This window comes from Triticum aestivum, chromosome 5A, assembly GCF_018294505.1.
Source record: "Triticum aestivum cultivar Chinese Spring chromosome 5A, IWGSC CS RefSeq v2.1, whole genome shotgun sequence".
NCBI classification, from domain to species: Eukaryota; Viridiplantae; Streptophyta; class Magnoliopsida; order Poales; family Poaceae; genus Triticum; species Triticum aestivum.
Window position 1 is genome coordinate 708,809,130 of NC_057806.1, and position 23,782 is coordinate 708,832,911.

Genomic DNA, 23,782 nt, shown 5'->3' on the forward strand with positions numbered 1-23,782 from the left:
CGGTTTTTATACACTCATGCAGTATTGATTTTTTTCTGCTGCCATACGATGTTGTTTGTCAGACGTTTCTGCAGTGGAGCAGCTTCAGTCATTTGTGCACCTACATATATGTAGTCTGGATTATATATGTTTTAAATTTTTCTCCAAAAATGTAAACTTCATTTTGAGTGACACCATTAGTTGAAGGCCAAAATCCGCCTTAGCACTTTTATACGCCTTTAGAAATAGTGACAGGACTAATGTAAATGCTTTTGCCTCTCTTGAATCTTGATAGCTCTGTTAAATCACCGCATTAGTTACAATGATGACCAGTAACATATTATTGCAAAAGTTACTCGCATACTCAACAATCTTGCATTACTACACCCGTGAAGCATCAACAAACACAGCCTCTAGGAAAGTACTCCCTCTGTAAACTAATATAAGAGCGTTTAGATCACTACTTTAGTATTCTAAACACTCTTATATTAGTTTACGGAGGGAGTACTACTTTGTGTAGTTCATGCATGATATTCTTATGCTTAGGTAGTTGGTAGTTTCTACTTGCTAATACTTTGCCCATTGCCAGCAGAAAATAATAAAACATGAGGTCTTAATGTTTGTGATTCTAAACCTACATATTTTTCTATAACTATATTACCTTTTAGATTAAGAGATTGCTTCATCTTAATATTTTCATATTATAGTTGTTTTCTATAAATTCCCGCCGCAACGCGCGGGGTGTCATCTAGTTTATATAATAAAGAACACGCATGTGTTTGAGGACTTGATTCTTACAACCACATGCTTGTGATCATGATCACCGTAATCTTAATTTGTGCTCTGAAAGACACCCGTTAAGTTGTGTTTGTAACGACTTGAAGCGGAGGATGTATCCAAACTACATCTTTTTAACAATATAAAATTATGTTTTGTTTGGTAAGTTAATAAATGCATATTATTTTTTGCACAATCAACATTAATATGGGCCAAAAAGTCACAACACGAGGTGTTATGCCCAACCTTTGCACCAACCTAGCAATGTTATTACAACCATCAATATATTCACACACCTTCTTCCATTCACACATTTTTTTTCTTCTCCTTCATTATTGGGATGTGCGCCAACCCTAACCTTTGCAGTTTGCGCCAACCCTAACCTAGCAACGTTATTATATCATCAATACTCTATCCACACACGTTTTCTTCCATTCACACCTCTTTTTTTTCTCCCCCTTCATTATTGGAATGTGCGCTGCGCACAAAACTGTGCGGCCAGTTTTGTGTGCGGCCGCACATCCCATGCAAACAGAGGAAGCACCCGATCACGGCCCACATGTCGGAGGCACATTCCCGCCCGCGGGTGCCCGTTCCTTCTTTCGGCTACAAACCACGCGCCCGCATACACGCCGCGGCACACTCCTCCGGTCCCCCCCCCCCCCCCCCCTCCTCGTCCGAGCAGCGAGGGCCGGACGAGCCCGCCGCCGCCGCCGTCGCGATCTGCTCCTCCTCGGCCGCCGCCTCTGCCCGCGCTACTCCTCGAGCTCTCGTCCTCTTCTTCCTCCTCCTCCCCGCGGCAGGGAGATAGACGGAGGGGGGGGCCTCTGCTTCCGGCACCAACAATGGCGGTGGGATACCCCTCCTTCCTCCCCTTCTCTTCGATTTCACAGCCACTCCGATTCAAAGTTTTTGGGAGAAATCGTTGCTAGTAGTGCCTCCTGAGCGGAGCGGGGATTGTTATCTTCAGCGAGCGATTCCTCTGCGCGCAGCGTCCGTACGAAATTTCGTCAAAGGCTCCCCTTTTTCTCCTGCCGCTCGACCGTACAGACCCTCCGTTCCGATGCAGGGGGAAAATCTCTCGTGTTTGTCTGCTGTTGTCGGCGTAGCTCTCTCTCTCTCTCTCCGTGCGTGCGCGATTTGGTTCTGCATATGGATGGGGTTTTTGGGGTTTTTTCTTCCCCCCTTCCTCGATGTGTTACAGTTACAGGTAGTAGTAGAATGGGTCGGCCTTGCCACTTAGCAGTAACTGGATTTGATGCTGCATTGGCTCCTCGATCTGTTCCTCACAGCGTGTGGTCAGCAGTTCACCTCAACTTGTCTGCATTTTGCCTCACACACTTGCTAAGTTGCTATGCATCAGGATGGGATGCTGCACTTGTCTGTCAAGATACTGACAATTGTAGTAGAGGTAGCACCACAGGATAAACACCTTATTTGTTTGTAGAGAGCTCTCATCTGGCTTTTTTTTTCTTCCTAAGGGTCCATTCTGTCTAATATATATCGAATGTTCTTTTGATTTTACTGGATGCATTCTGGTCCGTAGCGTTCAACGAGACTCTGTTGATTTCGCGGATGACTGTCACATGGTCTTTTGTTTCACATGCTGTTCATGTTGACACATTGACACACTTTTGATCAGGCAACAGCATCAACAGGTGGATACTGTCTAATACCGGCCGGGGTCCTGCTGTTTTAGTTTATGAGAGCCCTTGCGTTTGGTATTCTTGATGACTTGTATCTCTGTCCACGACTCTGTTTTGCATACGGGCTTTTTTGTTGTTTGTCCGATCGAAAGAAAACAAGTTCCTTGATGCGTTCCAGACACTAGAATAGGATCCGCCATATATATAGGAGACCAGACTCCATCTTGCATCGGTTGGTTAACTCCTCGATCTGTTGTTAGTCCTTATCTGCATTTTCCCACATTGTTCATGTATCCAATCCACCGTTGCTTGTACTAGTTTGTCCAAAATACAGGTCTTTATAGCAGAGATAGCACCACAAGCTAAACACCTTCTTTGTTGGGAGCTCTCATCTGAATCTTTTTTTACAGTCTATTTGCTCTAATATATATGTTCTTTTGATTTATCTGATGCATTCTGGACCCTAGAGTTGAATGAGGCTGCTGATTTCGTGTTCCGAATTACGACTGTCGCATGCATTATCTCTTGTTTCATATCATGTTCATGTTGACGAATTGACAGTCTTGTGATCAACCATAGCATTACCAGGTTGACACTCTTTATTGCCGGGATTCTGTTGTTTTAATTTATGTTGCCGTGATCCACCTATATGGTAAAATGAAGAAAAATCGTACTTGTCCAGCGCTTCAGCTCATGCATCTGCGCGGTTCATTTGGACTGCAAACACCGTTGTTTATCCATTTGGTAAAAGCATCATAAAATGGTACTGCAGTAGTGCTTGTTTAGTTAATCTTACTCTAGGCATGATAATGGTCAATCCTGGTCAATCTGCTCACCTTTTTAGAATTGCCTACTTGATCACTTTAGTTTACTCCATCATGATTTGTAAATACTATGCATGTTGTGTCATACTGCCCAGCGAACTATCCTTCCCAGTATCTGAAACATAGCATACTTCGGTTAGTTAGGCATCCCCAAAACTACAAATCAGACTGTTTCTAGTTGCACTGATGTATATTTTCTGGGCATTAGCTTAATTTCTTCTTGTGACTGTGGTTGAGGGGACTTTGTTCAATAAAAAAATGGTTTTTTCTTCTTCCCTTTCGATGCATTCTAAACTCTAGAGTCAAATGTAGTTGTACTGATTTCATGGCGGAGATTTCAATTGTGATATCTTGTGGCTGTTGTGGACTTGTGGCATAATAAAATTATTATTCTCTCGCATCAATTTATTCTCTATAATTGCTTTTCTGGTGGTTTGCTTTCAATATTAATCGAGTTGTGCTTAACTCATGTCACAGGACTGGACCAGTAATAGTGATGATAGTGATAAGTTTGACTGGGACAGTGATGGTGAGGCTGAGCCCTCATTGGCTCCGGCGATGAGGAACTTCGATGCTCCTGGCCCATCCACACTCGTAAGTCAGATATAAATTTTGTATTTCAGCACAAGAGCTATCCATGATTTGTTATAATTATGGTCATGGTGTGATATTTGTTCGTGTAACTGCCTAAAGAGTTCCAATGGGTGATTCAACGGGGAAGCGCCGCCTACTTCTTTGATTGAGGGATATGTGGCAATGGGCTTCCCAAAAGAGATGGTCGTGAGGAGTATCAAGGAGATTGGTAATATAGAAGTAATCAGTTCCATTTTATTTATCCTGTTTGTGTTTGTACCTTTTTTTAACGCCTTCTGATTTCAGGACATAGTGATGCAGATGCGCTGCTCGAGCTACTCCTCACGTACAAGGTATTTGACTATTTATCCATTTGCTTTATTACTGAATTTATTCTGTACTGCTCTTGATTCATGGCAAGGATCGTTTATTCCAATTGAGATGTGAAATGCAGGCACTAGGTGATGATGATGATGCAGTGGGCAATCACTCTACTTCTGGCTGCAACCCCACTATTGTTGAAGATGATGATGATCTTGATTTTGAGAAGTGGGATGGTGATGATGATACTGGTGGTAGAGAGTCAAGCTCTGATGATTCTGGTTATGAGGTAAATGATTTCTTATCTCCAGTTCAGCAGCAAAGAATTCTTACTGTTTTGAGCTTTCATCAGTGTAGTATTGTATTGTGAAGTTTGAGCACTTGATTTTTCTACATAGAATTTTCACCATGTTAAAGTTTTTTTTTCCTATAAGAGAGTAATATAAGAAGTGAGTTTAATAACGTTAGACAATACCTCCCGCAGAGTAATCAAACAAACTGGAAAACAGTAGAAACTGAGTGTATTATTATCCTGCTTCTTTGTGAATTTCATGAATCAGAAAATTAATTTCTGTTAGACACCACTTGTTTTCTCTTCAGTTCGTATGCATTTGAAAATCAGTAACAAGTCTTACAATTTGTGGATTTATTTTGCCACAAGCAAATTATTTGAAAATGATCATAATGCTGGAAAAGAACATCACTTACCACATTAATTAGTTGCATCAAACTGCCCTCCAAGACCAACCTCAGGAAAGCAACATCTACCTGTTAGAGCTGACATCTAATCTCGGCTTTTGTCGTACCTTTGTGCAGGAGTTTCTACGAGAGATGTCAGACAAGGACGAGAAGATCAACTCATTGCGAGACATGGGCTTTTCTGAAGATGAAGCAAACATGGCCATTACGATATGTGGTATGCCTCTGTTTGACCGTCATTCTTTCTTCATGGAAAAGGCACCACCTTATGCTATATACTTCTGTTTGAAATTTTTCCTAGGTGTGGATGCTGATCTCTCTGTATTGGTCGACTCGATTAGTGCATCACAGGTTACAGAAGTTTGTCACTCTAGAAACTTATCTGACCATCAGGTATCTTGTGGTTTGGTGCACATTCGAACAGGAAAGTGGTTTCGCTCTTTTAATTTGATGAAGGACACTGGAATCTGTGTACATTGGCAGGTTACAGCTAGATGCTTCGATTCCTTTGGAGGGAGAAAGAGGGCAAGATTGATTGAAGAGAGCAAGAAAAAGAGGAAGCGATATGGAGGTGGAGCACAAGGCAAATGACCTTCCTCGGATGGCAGCGATGAGGAATCAATGCCTCTCCCAAACCCAATGGTTGGGTTTAACCTTCCTGGTTATAGGGGACCATCAATGACCCGAGTGCTTCCTGAACTGGCTACCGGACCACCTTATTTCTACTATGAAATGTGGCCAGAGCTCCAAAAGGTGTATGGGCAAAAATTACAAAATTTCTGTTTGACATCCAGCCTGAGTTTGTGGATTCTCTTCATCTGTGTGCAGCTGCCAGGAAAAGGGGATATATCCACAATTTGCCAACCGAGAAAAGATCACCGCTTCTCCCTCTGCCTCCAAAGACAATTTTTGAGGCATTCCCTCATTACAAGAAGTGGTGGCCATCCTGGGACCAGAGAACGCACTTCAATTGCTTGCAAACATGTACGGCGAGTGCACCGGTGACAGAACGGATCCAGCAGAAACTTTCAAGCTCAGGCAATCCACCACCTCAAAGTGTACAGAAATATGTCAGGCATCAGTGCTCAAAATGGAACCTTGTTTGGGTTGGCAAAGACAAAGCTGCTCCATTGGAACCTCATGAGATGGAGTATCTTCTTGGTTTCCCAAAGGACCACACAAGAGGCTTCGGCAAGACACAGAGATACAAGTCTCTCGGCAACTCATTCCAAGTCGACACGGTCGCTTACCACTTGTCAGTGCTGAGGGACATGTTTCCCAATGGTATTACTGTGCTATCCTTGTTCACTGGCATCGGAGGAGGAGAGGTCGCCTTGCACAAGCTTGGGATCCACAGGGCAGTAGTTTCTGTTGAGATATGCAAAGCTAATAGGAAGATTTTGAGGAGTTGGTGGGATCAAACCCAGACAGGCACGTTGATTGAGATAGCTGATGTGAAATCCCTCAAGGATGATGAAATTGCATCATATGTTAGTAGATTTGGCGGCTTCGACTTGGTGATTGGGGGCAGCCCATGTAACAATCTTGCCGGAAGCAACCGGCACCATCGTGATGGCTTGGAGGGCGAGCACTCATCTTTGTTCTATGACTACTTTAGGATCTTGAATTCCGTCAAGTCGGCTATGGCGAACATGTAGCCTAATCGCTGTAGTACCTATGCTATCGTTTAATGCTTATATCTAGGAACTGTAACCGATCTGTGTTTAAACATTGAGTTGATGTGGAGGATGTTTATTGGGGAGAAAGATCACATTAACATTTAGCTGTATGATCTATTGTTGCTAACTAATTTATGGCCTGTTCATCTTTATTTGGAAAAGCACTATTGCAGCCCCCTTCAAATCTTCCAGAGCCTACTTTTGTACAGGCAGGGAGTAATTGCACATGACTGCACTTTCTACCTTGATCTTCTTGACAACTTGTAATTTGCACAAACATTCCCCTGCATAGTTTGTCCTTGGTCTGAAAAAGCAAATCCTATGTTATATTTCAAATCAGGTTGTTGTCTGGATCATATGGACAATATGCACAGTCACGATGCTGTTATCCGTTTTCCATCAAGTAAGTTTTCACTACATTTTGTTTCTGTTGCTTTTCAGAATCCCTAAACCATCCAGATGCAGAGCAAAGCTAGAAGTATGGAGAAAGATCTTCAGCAATCACCAAGGCTGGTTACTACCTCTTCTTGTTTTCTACAGTTGACGACTTCAAATTATTCAAGGAGTGTGCGGCGTACAAGGATGTAAGGTTTCTGCACTTGTATCCATAGAAATTTCGGTGTTGGTAAATTCTGTTTTGGATGGATTTTGATGGGGAATTTTTGTTTTTATCAAGGATCAGATAATACTAAGAGACTAACAAGAGTGCAGTAAATTGCTAGATCATCCTTAGTTCGATACACTAGAACTTGCTGTGGTTACTTTCTTGGGGCTCTGAAAATAGTTCCTCTAAAACTGAATCATTCAGTCATACCGTCAGTTTAGTAAATAATTGCTCTGGAAACTGGGGATCTCTCTCATCTTGGTTACCTTTACCTACTGCATTGCAAAACCTGAAGCTCAAGCTCAAGCTAGGCTAGGCTCACAGAATAATGATGATGATTAGTTAGCTAAAATCTGAAACACTCTGCCCATTTGCTCTAGCTGACAGCAAGAATACTGAACAGCAAGCACTATGCCTGATTGTGTCGCGGATGCCTAATCAAGTTCTATCTGAATATAATTTCATTGTGTTTGACTTGTGAAGTTGATGCAGATGTGGGCATCGAAGGTCTGGACGTGGAGAGATGCCTGGAGCCATTACAGTGCAGGCAATCTCAGGTATGACGAAAACGGGTTTCTTTTGCTTCTGCCATCATATTGCTGATATGACTCTGAATCTCCACTGCACTTGACTGCACCCTCTATCTTGATCTGCTTGACAACTTATAATCTGGACAGAAATGCCCCTGTATAATTTTTCCTTGGTCTGAAAGAACCAATCCTAATTCTGTATTTCAAATCAGGTTGTTGTCTGGATCGTAGGGACAATATGTACAGTCACGCTGTCGTTGCCTGTTTTCCATCGCGTAAGTTTTCACTACGTTTTGTTTCTGTTCCAGTTCAGAATCCCTAGAGCATTTAGATTGTAGAGCAAAGATAGATGATGGACATCTTCACTAAAACGGCTTCGCTTCTGTGTGACTTCAGTTGAGTAAATTACTGGATCATTCATACCCTACAATCTGTTGCTCTGAAATTAGACCATCCATACCTTCAGCTCAGTAAATAGTTGCTCTGAAACCTGGTATCTATTAGTTACTTTTACATACTGCTTAGATGAATAGTACCTAAAATGAGGAGGCACCAAGTCCAACTCTGAAACTGGAACTCTACACACTGCTCTAGCGGACAGCAAGAGATGCTCTAACTGAAACACTGAAACATGACTGTGCCGCGACTCGCGAGTGCCCAACCATGTTCGTCGATACAGCTCTCGTCACAAACTCTTTGTTTTACTGAACTTTGCCACATCTGAAAGATAGATCCTGAGCCGTAGCTGATGTTGAGTTCTTGTGTTAATGTGCTGTGTGCGCCACCTCAGTATACATCTTCGGCCTCTGAATGCAGCTGCTTGTAGTAGCATGTGTTCTTCCCCTGACACTGCTGGGGTTGTCTTCTGCTCGTGTCCAAATTGGGACCCACGGGGCAGTCTCACTCACTGACTAATTGATGAGTGGGTGGTGCAAGGTCCCACAAGGCAGTGGAGGATACAGTGCACGCAACCTCAGGTACGGCAAAACGGGTTTCTTGTGCTTCTGCCGTCATATTGCTGATACGACTCTGAATCTCCACCGCACTTGATCGACCACACCTTCTATCTTGATTTGCTTGACAACTTATAACTTGCACAAGCATTCCTCTGCATAGTTTGTCCATGTTGGTCTGAGAGAACAATTCCTGATGATATTTTTTGCCAGGATCGTGTGGACAGTATGTACAGTCACGCTGTCGCTATTTTAGTTTTCACTACATTTTGTTTCTGTTCCATTTGAGAATCCTAAAGCATTTAGATTGTAGAGCAAAGATAAATGAGGGACATCTTCACTAATCACCAGGGCTGATTACTACGACCTTTCTCTTGTTTTTAACAGCTGACGGCTTCAAATTATTCAAGGGGAGCACGGCTTACAAGGATGTAATGTTTCTGCACTTGCATCCATAGAAATCTGGGACTTGGTAAATTCTTTTTTGAATGAAAGGGGAACCTTGATTTTCATCAAGGACAAGACAATAATAAGGTATAGTAACAAAAGTAAAAGTGCTCGGAAAACTTTCGTTACTTTTCGGCAAGTTCAGTTCGAGTTCAGTAAGTTGGGTCATCCACACCCAATGGAATCGGATTATTTATACCTTCAGCTCGGAACCTGTCGTAGTACTTTCTTTCCTGGAGCTCTGAAAATAGACCGTTCCATCTTCAGTCCAGTAAATAATTGCTCCGAAAACTGGGATATCTTTTTTTTTCTGATAGAGAAAAAATTGGGATATCTTAGTTACTCTTACCTACAGCATTGGAAACAAGCTCAAGCTAGGCATGCACAATGATGACGATTAGTGACCTAAGATCACAAGATACCGAGCTAAAAAATACTCTGAAACTGAAACTCCTTGCAGAAGCAAGAAAAATGTACATTAAGTGCTATGCTTGGTTGTGTCGTGGCTTGATTTAATTTCTTTGTGTTTTCCCTGTGAGATGCAGATGCTGGCATCCAATTTTCATCTGGTCGCCGAGAGATGCCTGGAGCTGCATTTCGCCGTCGACCCCGTCCCGTGGGGAATCAGCTGATGTAGGTAGATCCTGAGCCGTCATGCTCTGAACCTGAACCTGGAATAAAACATTGCCACCTCCTCACGATAGTTCTTGTGTTAATCTGCTGTGTGTGCCATCACGTCAGCAAACTTCTTCGGCCTGTGAATGCTGTTGTCTAGTCACTCTTCTTCGCCTGTCGCTGCTGCTGCTAGGGTTATCTTCTGCTCGTGCCCAAATTGGGTCCCACGAGCCAGTCTCACTCGCCGATTGACTTTTTTTTTTGCGGGATGCTAAGTGACTCAGTATGAGTGGTTGCAAGGTCTCTCGTCATGTTCAGTATGAATGGGCTGGTACAATGCTATAAGGAAATGGATGTGTAATGGAAAATCACTGAGAGACGCAAGCAAACCGTTAGTAGTACTAGTTAGGATGATGGACAGGAACTTTTTGGTCTCTGTGTGTGTATACACCCTATATGGGAAAAAAATAGTAATTACATAAAAATAAAAAATACTGAAAATATTTTTGAAATAAACTTGACCTTCTATTGTACTTGTAAAAAATTCCACAAAAAAGGAAAAACCACGTTGACTTCATTTAAATTTTTTGGCTGAAATAGTGTGCATAGTGACCTATAAAAGCACTAATTTTTTGTTTTCCCCCCGAAGTCAACGTAGGTTTTTTATTCGTGAAAAAAATACTAGTGCAAAAGAAAGTCAAGTTTGTTCTGAAAAAATCAAATCTTTTTTAACTTTTTAATAAAAAAAATTCACATGTAAAGTGTATATACACCCAGGAACCAAAGGGTATTTCCCTTAGGATGATGTTCTAAGTTGCTACGAGTTGAAATTATAAGTTGCTACAAAATGATAATTGTTTTTTTGAGAATATTGTTTAAATGCACTAGTAATTTCTGGAAAATAATGCTATGAAAAAAAAGCAGTGACATAGAATTGCTAATGGTGCATCATGTGAAGTGAATTAAGTAAGATGGCCATTATTCTCACACATCAAAATGCAGCCCTTATTATTAAGAGCGCACACATTATGCCTGCATTTAGCGGTGCCAAAAAAATCGTCCCTGAGAGGTAAACCATGCATAATCCCGGCATGCACCATTGCCCATACACTTGTGAGTCTACAAAGATGATCGGCACGAATATGGGAGCCCTTGTTTATGTGGCACGTCGAATGGATATATGTGAGTCTACAAAGCGATCTTCACAAACTCCACCACGACGTCGATAAACCCTACATTACCGCCCAAGGGGAGACTTATTTCTTCACGGCCCCATCATTGCCACGCAAAACACTGCCTAATAACACATCAGCTCAAACTCTAACTACAAGCATATGATACCAAAGCAGAGGGTCTCACCGCCCAAGCAGAGGGGATCAACGGCCTCACCGGGAGGACTGGAGTTGCCGCCTGTCGGTAGAGAGGGGAGAGCCAGAGAGCCAACATGTTGTTGGAAATATGCCCTAGAGGCAATAATAAAATGGTTATTATTATATTTCCTTGTTCATGATAATTGTCTATTGTTCATGCTATAATTGTGTTATCCGGAAATCGTAATACATGTGTGAATACATAGACTACAACATGTCCCTAGTGAGCCTCTAGTTGACTAGCTCGTTGATCAATAGATGGTTACGGTTTCCTGACCATGGACATTGGATGTCATTGATAACGGGATCACATCATCAGGAGAATGATGTGATGGACAAGACCCAATCCTAAGCATAGCACAAGATCGTGTAGTTCGTCTGCTAGAGCTTTTCTGAATGTCAAGTATCATTTCCTTAGACCATGAGATAGTGCAACTCCCGGATACCGTAGGAGTGCTTTGGGTGTACCAAACGTCAAACCGTAACTGGGTGACTATAAAGGTGCACTACAGGTATCTCCGAAAGTGTCTGTTGGGTTGGCATGAATCGAGACTGGGATTTGTCACTCCGTATGACGGAGAGGTATCTCTGGGCCCACTCGGTAATGCATCATCATAATGAGCTCGGTGTGACTAAGTAGTTGGTCACGGGATCATGCATTATGGCACGAGTAAAGTGACTTGCCGGTAACGAGATTGAACGAGGTATTGGGATACCGACGATTGAATCTCGGGCAAGTAACGTACCGATTGACAAAGGGAATTGTATACGGGATTGCTTGAATCCTCGACATCGTGGTTCATCCGATGAGATCATTGTGGAACATGTGGGAGCCAACATGGGTTATCCCGCTGTTGGTTATTGGCCGGAGAGTTGTCCCGGTCATGTCTGCATGGTTCCCGAACCCGTAGGGTCTACACACTTAAGGTTCGATGACGCTAGGGTTATTACAAAGACTTGTATGTGATTACTGAATATTGTTCGGAGTCCCAGATGAGATCCCGGACGTCATGAGGAGTTCCGGAATGGTCCGGAGGTGAAGATTTATATGTAGGAAGTTGTCATACGGTCACCGGAAAGGTTCGGGGGCATATCGGTATTGTACCGGGGTCACCGGAGGGGTTCCGGGGGTCCACCGGGAGGGGCCACCTCTCTTGGAGGGCCTAATGGGCCGTAGAGGAAAGGGAACCAGCCCTACATGGACTAGGCGCATCCCCCCATGGGCCCATGCGCCTAGGGTTTGGGGGGAAACCCTGAGGGGGCCGCCCCCCTTGCTTGGGGGGCAAGCCCCCTCCCCTTGGCCGCCCCCCCCCCTCTAGATCTCATCTAGAGGGGGATGGCCCCCTTCCTCCTTCCCCTATATATAGAGGGGCAAGGGGAGGGCTGCACACAACATCCAAGGCGCAGCCCCTCCCCTCCCCAACACCTCTCCTCCTCCGTAAGAGCTTGGCGAAGCCCTGCCGGAGTACTGCTGCTTCACCACCACCACGCCGTTGTGCTGCTGTTGGAGCCCTCTTCCTCAAGCTCTCCCTCCTCCTTGCTGGATCAAGGCGCGAGAGACGTCCTCACTCCGTACGTGTGTTGAACGCGGAGGTGCCGTCCGCTCGGCGCTAGGATCTTCGGTGATTTGGATCACCACGAGTACGACTCCATCATCCCCGTTCTCTTGAACGCTTCCGCTCGCGATCTACAAGGGTATGTAGATGCACTCCTCTCCCTCTCGTTGCTAGATGACTCCATAGATTGATCTTGGTGATCCGTAGAAAATTTTAAATTTCTACTACGATCCCCAACAGTGGTATCAGAGCCAGGTTTATGCGTAGTTTCTATGCACGAGTAGAACACAAGTTGTTGTGGGTGTCGAGTTTGTCAATTTACTTGCCGTTACTAGTCTTATCTTGATTCGGCGGCATCGTGGGATGAAGCGGCCCGGACCGAACTTACACGTACGCTTGCATGAGACTAGTTCCACCGACTGACATGCACTAGTTGCATAAGGTGGCTAGCGGGTGTCTGTCTCTCCCACTTTAGTCGGGTCGGATTCGATGAAAAGGGTCCTTATGAAGGGTAAATAGAAATTGGCATATCACGTTGTGGTTTTGGCATAGGTAAGAAACGTTCTTGCTAGAAACCTATAGCAGCCACGTAAAAACTTGCAACAACAATTAGAGGACGTCTAACTTGTTTTTGCAGCATGTCCCATGTTATGTGATATGGCCAAAAGGATGTGATGAATGATATATGTGATGTATGAGATTGATCGTGTTTTTGTAATAGGAATCACGACTTGCATGTTGATGAATATGACAACCGGCAGGAGCCATAGGAGTTGTCTTAATTTATTTATGACCTGCGTGTCAACATAAACGTCATGTAATTACTTTACTTTATCGCTAACCGTTAGCCATAGTAGCAGAAGTAATAGTTGACGAAACAACTTCATGAAGACACGATGATGGAGATCATGGTGTCATGCTAGTGACGACGATGATCATGGCGCCCCGAAGATGGAGATCAAAAGGAGCAAAATGATATTGGCCATATCATGTCACTATTTGATTGCATGTGATGTTTATCATGTTTTACATCTTATTTGCTTAGACGACGATAGCATAAATAAGATGATCCCTCCCAATAATTTCAAGTAAGTGTTCCCCCTAACTGTGCACCATTGCTAAGGTCTGTTGTTCCGAAGCACCACGTGATGATCAGGTGTGATAGGTTCTAACGTTCGGATACAACAGGTGTAAGTCAGATTTACACACGCAAAACACTTAGGTTGACTTGACGAGCCTAGCATGTACAGACATGGCCTCGGAACACGGAAGACCGAAAGGTCGAACATGAGTCTTATGGAAGATACGATCAACATGAAGATGTTCACCGATGATGACTAGTCCGTCTCACATGATGATCGGACGCGGCCTAGTTGAATCGGATCATGTATCACTTAGATGACTAGAGGGATGTCTATCTGAGTGGGAGTTCATTAAATAATTTGATTATATGAACTTAATTATCATGAACTTAGTCTAAAATCTTTACAATATGTCTTGTAGATCAAATGGCCCACGCTAATGTTGTCCTCAACTTCAACGCGTTCCTAGAGAAAACCAAGCTGAAAGACGATGGTAGCAACTATATGGACTGGGTCCGGAACTTGAGGATCATCCTCATAGCTGCCAGGAAAGCATATGTCCTTGAAGCACCGCTAGGTGAAGAACCACCCCAAGAAACCAAGACGTTATGAACGCTTGGCAGTCCCGTGCTGATGATTACTCCCTGGTTCAGTGCGGCATGCTTTACAACTTAGAACCGGGGCTCCAGAAGCGTTTTGAGAAACACGGAGCATATGAAATGTTCCAAGAGCTGAAAATGGTTTTCCAAGCTCATGCCTGGGTCGAGAGATATGAAGTCTCCGACAAGTTCTACAGTTGTAAGATGGAGGAGAATAGTTCCATCAGCGAGCACATACTCAAAATGTCTGGGTTGCACAACCGCTTGTCTCAGCTGGGAGTTAATCTTCCGGATGATGTGGTCGTTGACAGAATCCTTCAGTCGCTCCCACCTAGCTACAAAAGCTTTGTGATGAACTTCAATATGCAGGGGATGGAAAAGTCCATTCCTGAGGTATATTCAATGCTGAAATCAGCGGAGGTGGAAATCAAAAAGGAACATCAAGTGTTGATGGTGAATAAAACCACTAAGTTCAAGAAAGGCAAGGGTAAAAAGAACTTCAAGAAGGACGGCAAGGGAGTTGCTGCGCCCGGTAAGCAAGCTGCCAGGAAGAAGGCAAAGAATGGACCCAAGCCCGAGACTGAGTGTTTTTATTGCAAGGGAAGTGGTCACTGGAAGCGGGACTGCCCAAAGTACTTAGCGGACAAGAAGGCTGGCAACACCAAAGGTATATGTGATATACATGTTATTGATGTGTACCTTACCAGTACTCGTAGTAGATCCTGGGTATTTGATACCGGTGCGGTTGCTCATATTTGTAACTCAAAACAGGAGCTGCGGAATAAGCGGAGACTGGCGAAGGACGAGGTGACGATGCGCGTTGGAAATGGTTCCAAGGTCGATGTGATCGTTGTCGGCACGCTACCTCTACATTTACCTATGGGATTAGTTTTAAACCTTAATAATTGTTATTTAGTGACAGCTTTGAGCATGAACATTGTATCAGGATCTCGTTTAATACGAGATGGCTAATCATTTAAATCCGAGAATAATGGTTTTTTTATTTATATGAGAGATATGTTTTATGGTCATGCCCCGCTGGTCAATTGTTTATTCTTATTTAATCTCGAACGTGATGTTACACATATTCATAGTGTGAATACCAAAAGATGTAAGGTTGATAATGATGTTGGGGAACGTAGTAATTTCAAAAAAAATCCTACGCACACGCAAGATCATGGTGATGCATAGCAACGAGAGGGGTGTTGTCTACGTACCCTCGTAGACCGTTCGTGAAAGCATTATATCAACGCGGTTGATGTAGCCGTATGTCTTCACGTCCGACCGGTCCAAGTACCGAAAGCACGACACCTCCGAGTTCTGCACACGTTTGGTTCGGTGACGTCCTCGCCTTCTCGATCCAGCAAGAGGGGCGAAGTAGTAGATGAGTTCCGGCAGCACAACGACATGGTGACGGTGTTGTTGGGGAACGTAGCAAAAATTCAAAATTTTCTACGCATCACCAAGATCAATCTATGGAGTAATCTAGCAACGAGGGGAAGGAGAGTGCATCTACATACCCTTGTAGATCGCTAAGCGGAAGCGTTCAAGTGAACGGGGTTGATGGAGTCGTACTCGTCGTGATCCAAATCACCGATGATCCTAGTGCCAAACGGACGGCACCTCCATGTTCAACACACGTACAACCCGGTGACGTCTCCTACGCATTGATCCAACAAGGGGAGAAGGAGAGGTTGGGGAAGACTCCATCCAGCAGCAGCACGATGGCGTAGTGGTGGTGGAGGAACGTGGTACTCCAGCAGGGCTTCGCCAAGCACCGCAAGAGACGAGGAGGGAGAGGGGTAGGGCTGCGCCAAGAAGGAGATGTTCTCGTGTGTATGGCAGCCCAAAACCCCACTATATATAGGGGAAAGGGAGGGGCTGCGCCCCCACCTAGGTTTCCACCCCTAGGGGTGGCGACCAGCCCTAGATCCCATCTAGGGGGGCGGCCAAGGGGGGAGAGAGGGGGGGCGCACCACTAGGCGGGCCTTAGGCCCATCTGAGCCTAGGGTTTCCCCCTTTTTCCTTCTCTCTTCGCCTTGGGCCCTGGTGGGGGGGCGCACCAGCCCACCTGGGGCTGGTCCCCTCTCACACTTGGCCCACGCAGCCCTCTGGGGTAGGTAGCCCCACCTAGTGGACCCCCGAGACGCTCCCGGTGGTCCCGGTACGTTACCAATAGCACCCGAAGCTTTTCCGGTGACCAAAACAGGACTTCCCATATATAAATCTTTACCTCCGGACCATTACGGAACTCCTCGTGATGTACGGGATCTCATCCGGGACTCCGAACAACATTCGTTAACCACATATATCTATTCCCTATAACCCTAGCGTCATCGAACCTTAAGTGTGTAGACCCTATGGGTTCGGGAACCATGCAGACATGACCGAGACACCTCTCCGGCCAATAACCAACAGCGGGATCTGGATACCCATGTTGGCTCCCACATGTTCCATGATGATCTCATCGGATGAACCACGATGTCGAGGATTCAATCAATCCCGTATTCAATTCGCTTTGTCTAGCGGTACGATACTTGCCCGAGATTTGATCGTCGGTATCCCGATACCTTGTTCAATCTCGTTACCGGCAAGTCTCTTTACTCGTTCCGTAACACATCATCCCATGATCAACTCCTTGATCACATTGTGCACATTATGATGATGTCCTACCGAGTGGGCCCAGAGATACCTCTCCGTTTACACGGAGTGACAAATCCCAGTCTCGATTCGTGCCAACCCAACAGACACTTTCGGAGATACCTGTAGTGTACCTTTATAGCCACCCAGTTACGTTGTGACGTTTGGCACACCCAAAGCACTTCTACGGTATCCGGGAGTTGCACAATCTCATGGTCTAAGGAAATGATACTTGACATTAGAAAAGCTTTAGCAAACGAACTACACGATCTTTGTGCTAGGCTTAGGATTGGGTCTTGTCCATCACATCATTCTCCTAATGATCTGATCCCGTTATCAACGACATCCAATGTCCATGGTCAGGAAACCGTAACCATCTATTGATCAACGAGCTAGTCAACTAGAGGCTTACTAGGGACATGGTGTTGTCTATGTATCGACACATGTATCTGAGTTTCCTATCAATACAATTCTAGCATGGATAATAAACGATTATCATGAACAATGAAATATAATAATAATAACTAATTTATTATTGCCTCTAGGGCATATTTCCAACAGGTGTTGGTGAAGAACAATCTCCGCAGGGCTTCGCCTAAGCACTACGAAAACTATGACGGAGGATAAACTAGAGGGGACAGGGTTGCCGGCACACGGCTTGGTGTTTCTTGATGTGTCTTTGGTGCTAGCCCTACCCCTCTATTTATATGTTGAGCCCTGGGGTCGAAACTTGGAGTAAAAGCCTCCTCAAAGTCGGTTTTACCCGAAAGGCAAGAGTCCTTCTCGGACTCCAGGGCTAGACGCCAGGGTTCCCGGCGTCTACCCCCTAGACGCCAGGGTTCCTCGCGTCTAGCCTCTGGTATCCGCAAAACTTCCTTTTGCACTTTTCAAAAGCCTCGTGGGCTTTCCCCTTTGGCCCAGATAAAGTGTTCTCGTGCCCAAACATTTCGGGAAACATCCGGAACCCCTTCCGGTGAATTCCGGAACCCTTCCGGAGATCAAACACTACTATCCCATATATCAAACTTTATCTCCGGACCATTCCGGAGTTCCTCGTCATGTCCGTGATCTCATCCCGGACTCCGAACAACATTTGGTCATCAACATACATAACTCATATAGTACTATATCGTCAACGAACGTTAGGCATGCGGACCCTACGGGTTCGAGAACTATGTAGACATGACCGAGACACCTCTCTCGTCAATAACCAATAGCGGGACCTGGATGCCCATATTGGCTCCTACATATTCTACGAAGATCTTTATCGGTCAGACCGCATAACAACATACATTGTTCCCTTTGTCATCGGTATGTTACTTGCCCGAGATTGGATCGTCGGTATCTCAATACCTAGTTCAATCTTGTTACTGGCAAGTCTCTTTACTCGTTCCGTAATACATCATCCTGCAACTAACTCATTAGTTGCAATGCTTGCAAGGCTTATAGTGATGTGCATTACTGAGTGGGCCCAGAGATACCTCTCCGACAATCGGAGTGACAAATCCTAATCTCGAAATACGCCAACCCAACAAGTACCTTTGGAGACACCTGTAGAGCACCTTTATAATCACCCAGTTATGTTGTGACATTTGGTGGCACACAAAGTGTTCCTTCGGTAAACGGGAGTTGCATAATCTCATAGTCATAGGAACATGTATAAGTCATGAAGAAAGCAATAGCAACAAACTAAATGATCAAGTGCTAAGCTAACTGAATGGGTCAAGTCAATCACATCATTCTCTAATGATGTGATCCCGTTAATCAAATGACAACTCATGTCTATGGCTAGGAAACTTAACCATCTTTGATTCAACGAGCTAGTCAAGTAGAGGCATACTAGTGACATACTGTTTGTCTATGTATTCACACATGTATTATGTTTCCGGTTAATACAATTCTAGCATGAATAATAAACATTTATCATGATATAAGGAAATAAATAATAACTTTATTATTGCCTATAGGGCATATTTCCTTCAGTCTCCCACTTGCACTAGAGTCAATAATCTAGTTCACATCGCCATGTGATTTAATACCAATAGTTCACATCACCATGTGATTAACACCCATAGTTCACATTGTCATGTGACTAACACCCAAAGGGTTTACTAGAGTCAATAATCTAGTTCACATCCCTATGTGATTAACACCCAAAGAGTACTAAGGTGTGATCATGTTTTGCTGGTGAGAGAAGTTTAGTCAACGGGTCTGCAACATTCAGATCCGTATGTATCTTGCAAATTTCTATGTCAACAATGCTCTGCACGGAGCTACTCTAGCTAATTGCTCCCACTTTCAATATGTATCTAGATCGAGACTTAGAGTCATCTAGATCGGTGTCAAAGCTTGAATCGACGCAACTCTTTATGACGAACCTTTTGTCACCTCCATAATCGAGAAACATATCCTTATTCCACTAAGGATAATTTTGACCGATGTCCAGTGATCTACTCCTAGATCACTATTGTACTCCCTTGCCAAAAACAGTGTAGGGTATACAATAGATCTGGTACACAGCATGGCATACTTTATAGAACCTATGGCTGAGGCATAGGGAATGACTTTCATTCCCTTTCTATCTTCTGCCGTGGTCGGGCTTTGAGTCTTACTCAATTTCACACCTTGTAACACAGGCAAGAACTCTTTCTTTGACTGTTCCATTTTGAGCTACTTCAAAATCTTGTCAAGGTATGTACTCATGAAAAAACTTATCAAGCGTTTTGATCTATCTCTATAGATCTTGATGCTTAATATGTAAGCAGCTTCACCGGGGTTTTTCTTTGAAAAACTCCTTTCAAAGCACTCCTTTATGCTTTGCAGAATAATTCTACATTATTTCCGATCAACAATATGTCATTCACATATACTTATCAGAAATGTTGTAGTGCTCCCACTCACTTTCTTGTAAATATAGGCTTCACCGCAAGTCTGTATAAAACTATATGCTTTGATCAACTTATCAAAGCGTATATTCCAACTCCGAGATGCTTGCACCAGTCCATAGATGGATCGCTGGAGCTTGCATATTTTGTTACTACCTTTAGGATTGACAAAACCTTCTGGTTGCATCATATACAACTCTTCTTTAATAAATACATTAAAGAATGCAGTTTTGTTTATCCATTTGCCAGATTTCATAAAATGCGGCAATTGCTAACATGATTCGGACAGACTTAAGCATAGATACGAGTGAGAAACTCTCATCGTAGTCAACACCTTGAACTTGTCGAAAACCTTCTTGCGACAATTCTAGATTTGTAGATAGTAACACTACTATCAGCGTCCGTCTTCCTCTTGAAGATCCATTTAATCTCAATGGATCGCCGATCAATGGGCAAGTCAATCAAAGTCCACACTTTGTTCTCATACATGGATCCCATCTCAGATTTCATGGCCTCAAGCCATTTCGCGGAATCTGGGCTCATCATCGCTTCCTCATAGTTCGTAGGCTCGTCATGGTCAAGTAACATGACCTCCAGAACAGGATTACTGTACCACTCTGGTGCGGATCTCACTCTGGTTTACCTACGAGGTTCGGTAGCAACTTGATCTGAAGTTACATGATCATCATCATTAGCTTCCTCACAGTTACCTCATCAAGTTCTACTTTCCTCCCACTCACTTCTTTCAAGAGAAACTCCTTCTCTAGAAAGGATCCATTCTCAGCAATGAATAACTTGCCTTCGGATCTGTGATAGAAGGTGTACCCAACATTTTCTTTTGGGTATCCTATGAAGATTTACTTCTCCGATTTGGGTTCGAGCTTATCATGTTGAAACTTTTTCACATAAGCATTGCAGTCCCAAACTTTAAGAAACGATAGCTTAGGTTTCTCGCCAAACCACAGTTCATAGGGTGTCGTCTCAACGGATTTAGATGGTGCCCTTTTTAACGTGAATGTAGTTGTCTCTAATGCATAACCCCAAGACGATAGTGGTAGATCGGTAAGAGACATCATAGATCGCACTATATCTAATAAAGTACGGTTATGACGTTCGGACACACCATTACACTGTGGTGTTCCAGGTGGCGTGAGTAGTGAAACTATTTCACATTGTTTTAACTGAAGGCCAAACTCGTAACTCAAATATTTTACTTCTGCGATCATATCGTAGAAACTTTTATTTTTGTTACGATGATTCTCCACTTCACTCTGAAATTCTTTGAACTTTTCAAATATTTCAGACTTGTGTTTCATCAAGTAGATATACTCATATCTGCTCAAATCATCTGTGAAGATCAGAAAATAATGATACCTGTCACGAGCCTCAATATTCATCGGACCATATACATCAGTATGTATGATTTCCAGCAAATCTATTTCTTGCTCCATTGTTCTGGAGAACAGAGTTTTAGTCATCTTGCCCATGAGGCATGGTTCGCAAGCATCAACTGATTCATAATCAAGTGATTCCAAAAGCCCATCAGCATGTATTTTCTTCATGCGCTTTACACCAATATGACCTAAACGGCAGTGCCACAAATAAGTCGCATTATCATTATTAACTTTGCATCTTTTGGCTTCAATATTATGAAAATGTGTATCACCACGATCGAGATCCAACAAACCATTTTCATTGGGTGTATGACCATAGAAGGTTTTATTCATGTAAACAGAACAACAATTATTCTCTAACTTACATGAATAACCATATTGCAATAAACATGATCCAATCATATTTATGCTCAACGCAAACACCAAATAACATTTATTTAGGTCCAACACTAATCCCGAAAGTATAGGGAGTGTGCGGTGATGATCATATCAATCTTGGAACCACTTCCAACACACATCGTCACTTCACCCTTAACTAGTCTCTGTTTATTTTGCAACTCCCATTTTGAGTTACTACTCTTTAGCAACTGAACCAGTATCAAATACCAAGGGGTTGCTATAAACACTAGTAAAGTACACATCAATAACATGTATATCAAATATATCTTTGTTTACTTTGCCATCCTTCCTATCCACCAAATACTTGGGGTAGTTCCGCTTCTAGAGACTAGTCCCTTTGCAGTAGAAGTACTCAGTTTCAGGCTTAGGTCCATACTTGGGTTTCTTCACTTGAGCAGAAACTTGTTTGCCGTTCTTCTTAAAGTTCCCCTTCTTCCCTTTACCCTTTATCTTGAAACTAGTGGTCTTGTCAATCATCAACACTTGATGTTTTTCTTGATTTCTACCTTCGCTGATTTTTGCATCGCGAAGAGCTTGGGAATTGTTTTCGTCATCCCTTGCATATTATAGTTCATCACGAAGTTCTACTAACTTGGTGATGGTGACTAGAGAATTCTGTCAATCACTATTTTATCTGGAAGATTAACTCCCACTTGATTCAAGCGATTGTAGTACCCAGACAATCTGAGCACATGCTCACTGCCTGAGCTATTCTCCTCCATCTTTTAGCTATAGAACTTGTTGGAGACTTCATATCTCTCAACTCAAGTATTTGCTTGAAATATTAACTTCAACTCCTGGAACATCTCATATGGTCCATGACGTTCAAAACATCTTTGAAGTCCCGATTCTAAGCCGTTTAAGCATGGTGCACTAAACTATCAAGTAGTCATCATATTCAGCTAGCCAAATGTTCACAACATCTGCATCTGCTCCTGCAATAGGTTTGTCACCTAGCGGTGCATCAAGGACATAATTCTTCTGCGCAGCAATGAGGATAAACCTCAGATCACGGATCCAATCCGCATCATTGCTACTAACACCTTTCAACTTAGTTTTCTCTAGGAACATATCAAAAATAAAACAGGGGAGCTAAACGCGAGCTATTGATCTACAACATAGATATGCTAATACTACCAGGACTAAGTTCATGATAAATTTAAGTTCAATTAATCATATTACTTAAGAACTCCCACTTAGAAAGACATCCCTCTAATCTTCTAAGTGATCACGTGATCCAAATCAACTAAACCATGTCCGATCATCACGTGAGATGGAGTAGTATCAATGGTGAACATCAATATGTTGATCATATCTACTATATGATTCATGCTCGACCTTTCGGTCTCCGTGTTCCGAGGCCATATCTGTTATATGCTAGGCTCGTCAAGTTAAAACTGAGTATTCCGCGTGTGCAACTGTTTTGCACCTATTGTATTTGAACGTAGAGCCTATCACACCCGATCATCACGTGGTGTCTCAGCACGAAGAACTTTCGCAACGGTGCATACTTAGGGAGAACACTTATACTTTGATAATTTAGTGAGGGATCATCTTATAATGCTACCGTCAATCAAAGCAAGATAAGATGCATAAAAGATAAACATCACATGCAATCAATATAAGTGATATGATATGGCCATCATCATCTTGTGCTTGTGATCTCCATCTCCGAAGCACCTTCATGATCACCATCGTCACCGGCGTGACACCTTGATCACCATCGTAGCATCGTTGTCATCTCGCCAATTATATGCTTCCACGACTATCGCTACCGCTTACTGATAAAGTAAAGCATTACATCGCGATTGCATTGCATACAATAAAACGACAACCATATGGCTCCTGCCAGTTGCCGATAACTCGGTTACAAAACATGATCATCTCATACAATAAATTTTAGCATCATGTCTTGACCATATCACATCACAACATGCCCTGCAGAAACAAGTTAGACGTCCTCTACTTTGTTGTTGCAAATTTTGCGTGGCTGCTACGGGCTTAGCAAGAACCGTTCTTACCTACTCATCAAAACCACAACGATAGTTTGTCAAGTTGGTGCTGTTTTAACCTTTGCAAGGACCAGGCGTAGCCACACTTGGTTCAACTAAAGTTGGAGAAACTGACACCTGCCAACCACCTGTGTGCAAAGCACGTCGGTAGAACCAGTCTCGCGTAAGCGTACGCTTAATGTCGGTCCAGGCCGCTTC

General features: G+C 43.4%; 1 pseudogene; it reads left to right on the forward strand.

Moving 5' to 3' along the window:
• Positions 1 to 1,432: 1,432 nt before the first annotated feature.
• Positions 1,433 to 6,650, forward strand: LOC123106187 (DNA (cytosine-5)-methyltransferase DRM2-like; annotated as a pseudogene).
• Positions 6,651 to 23,782: the final 17,132 nt, after the last annotated feature.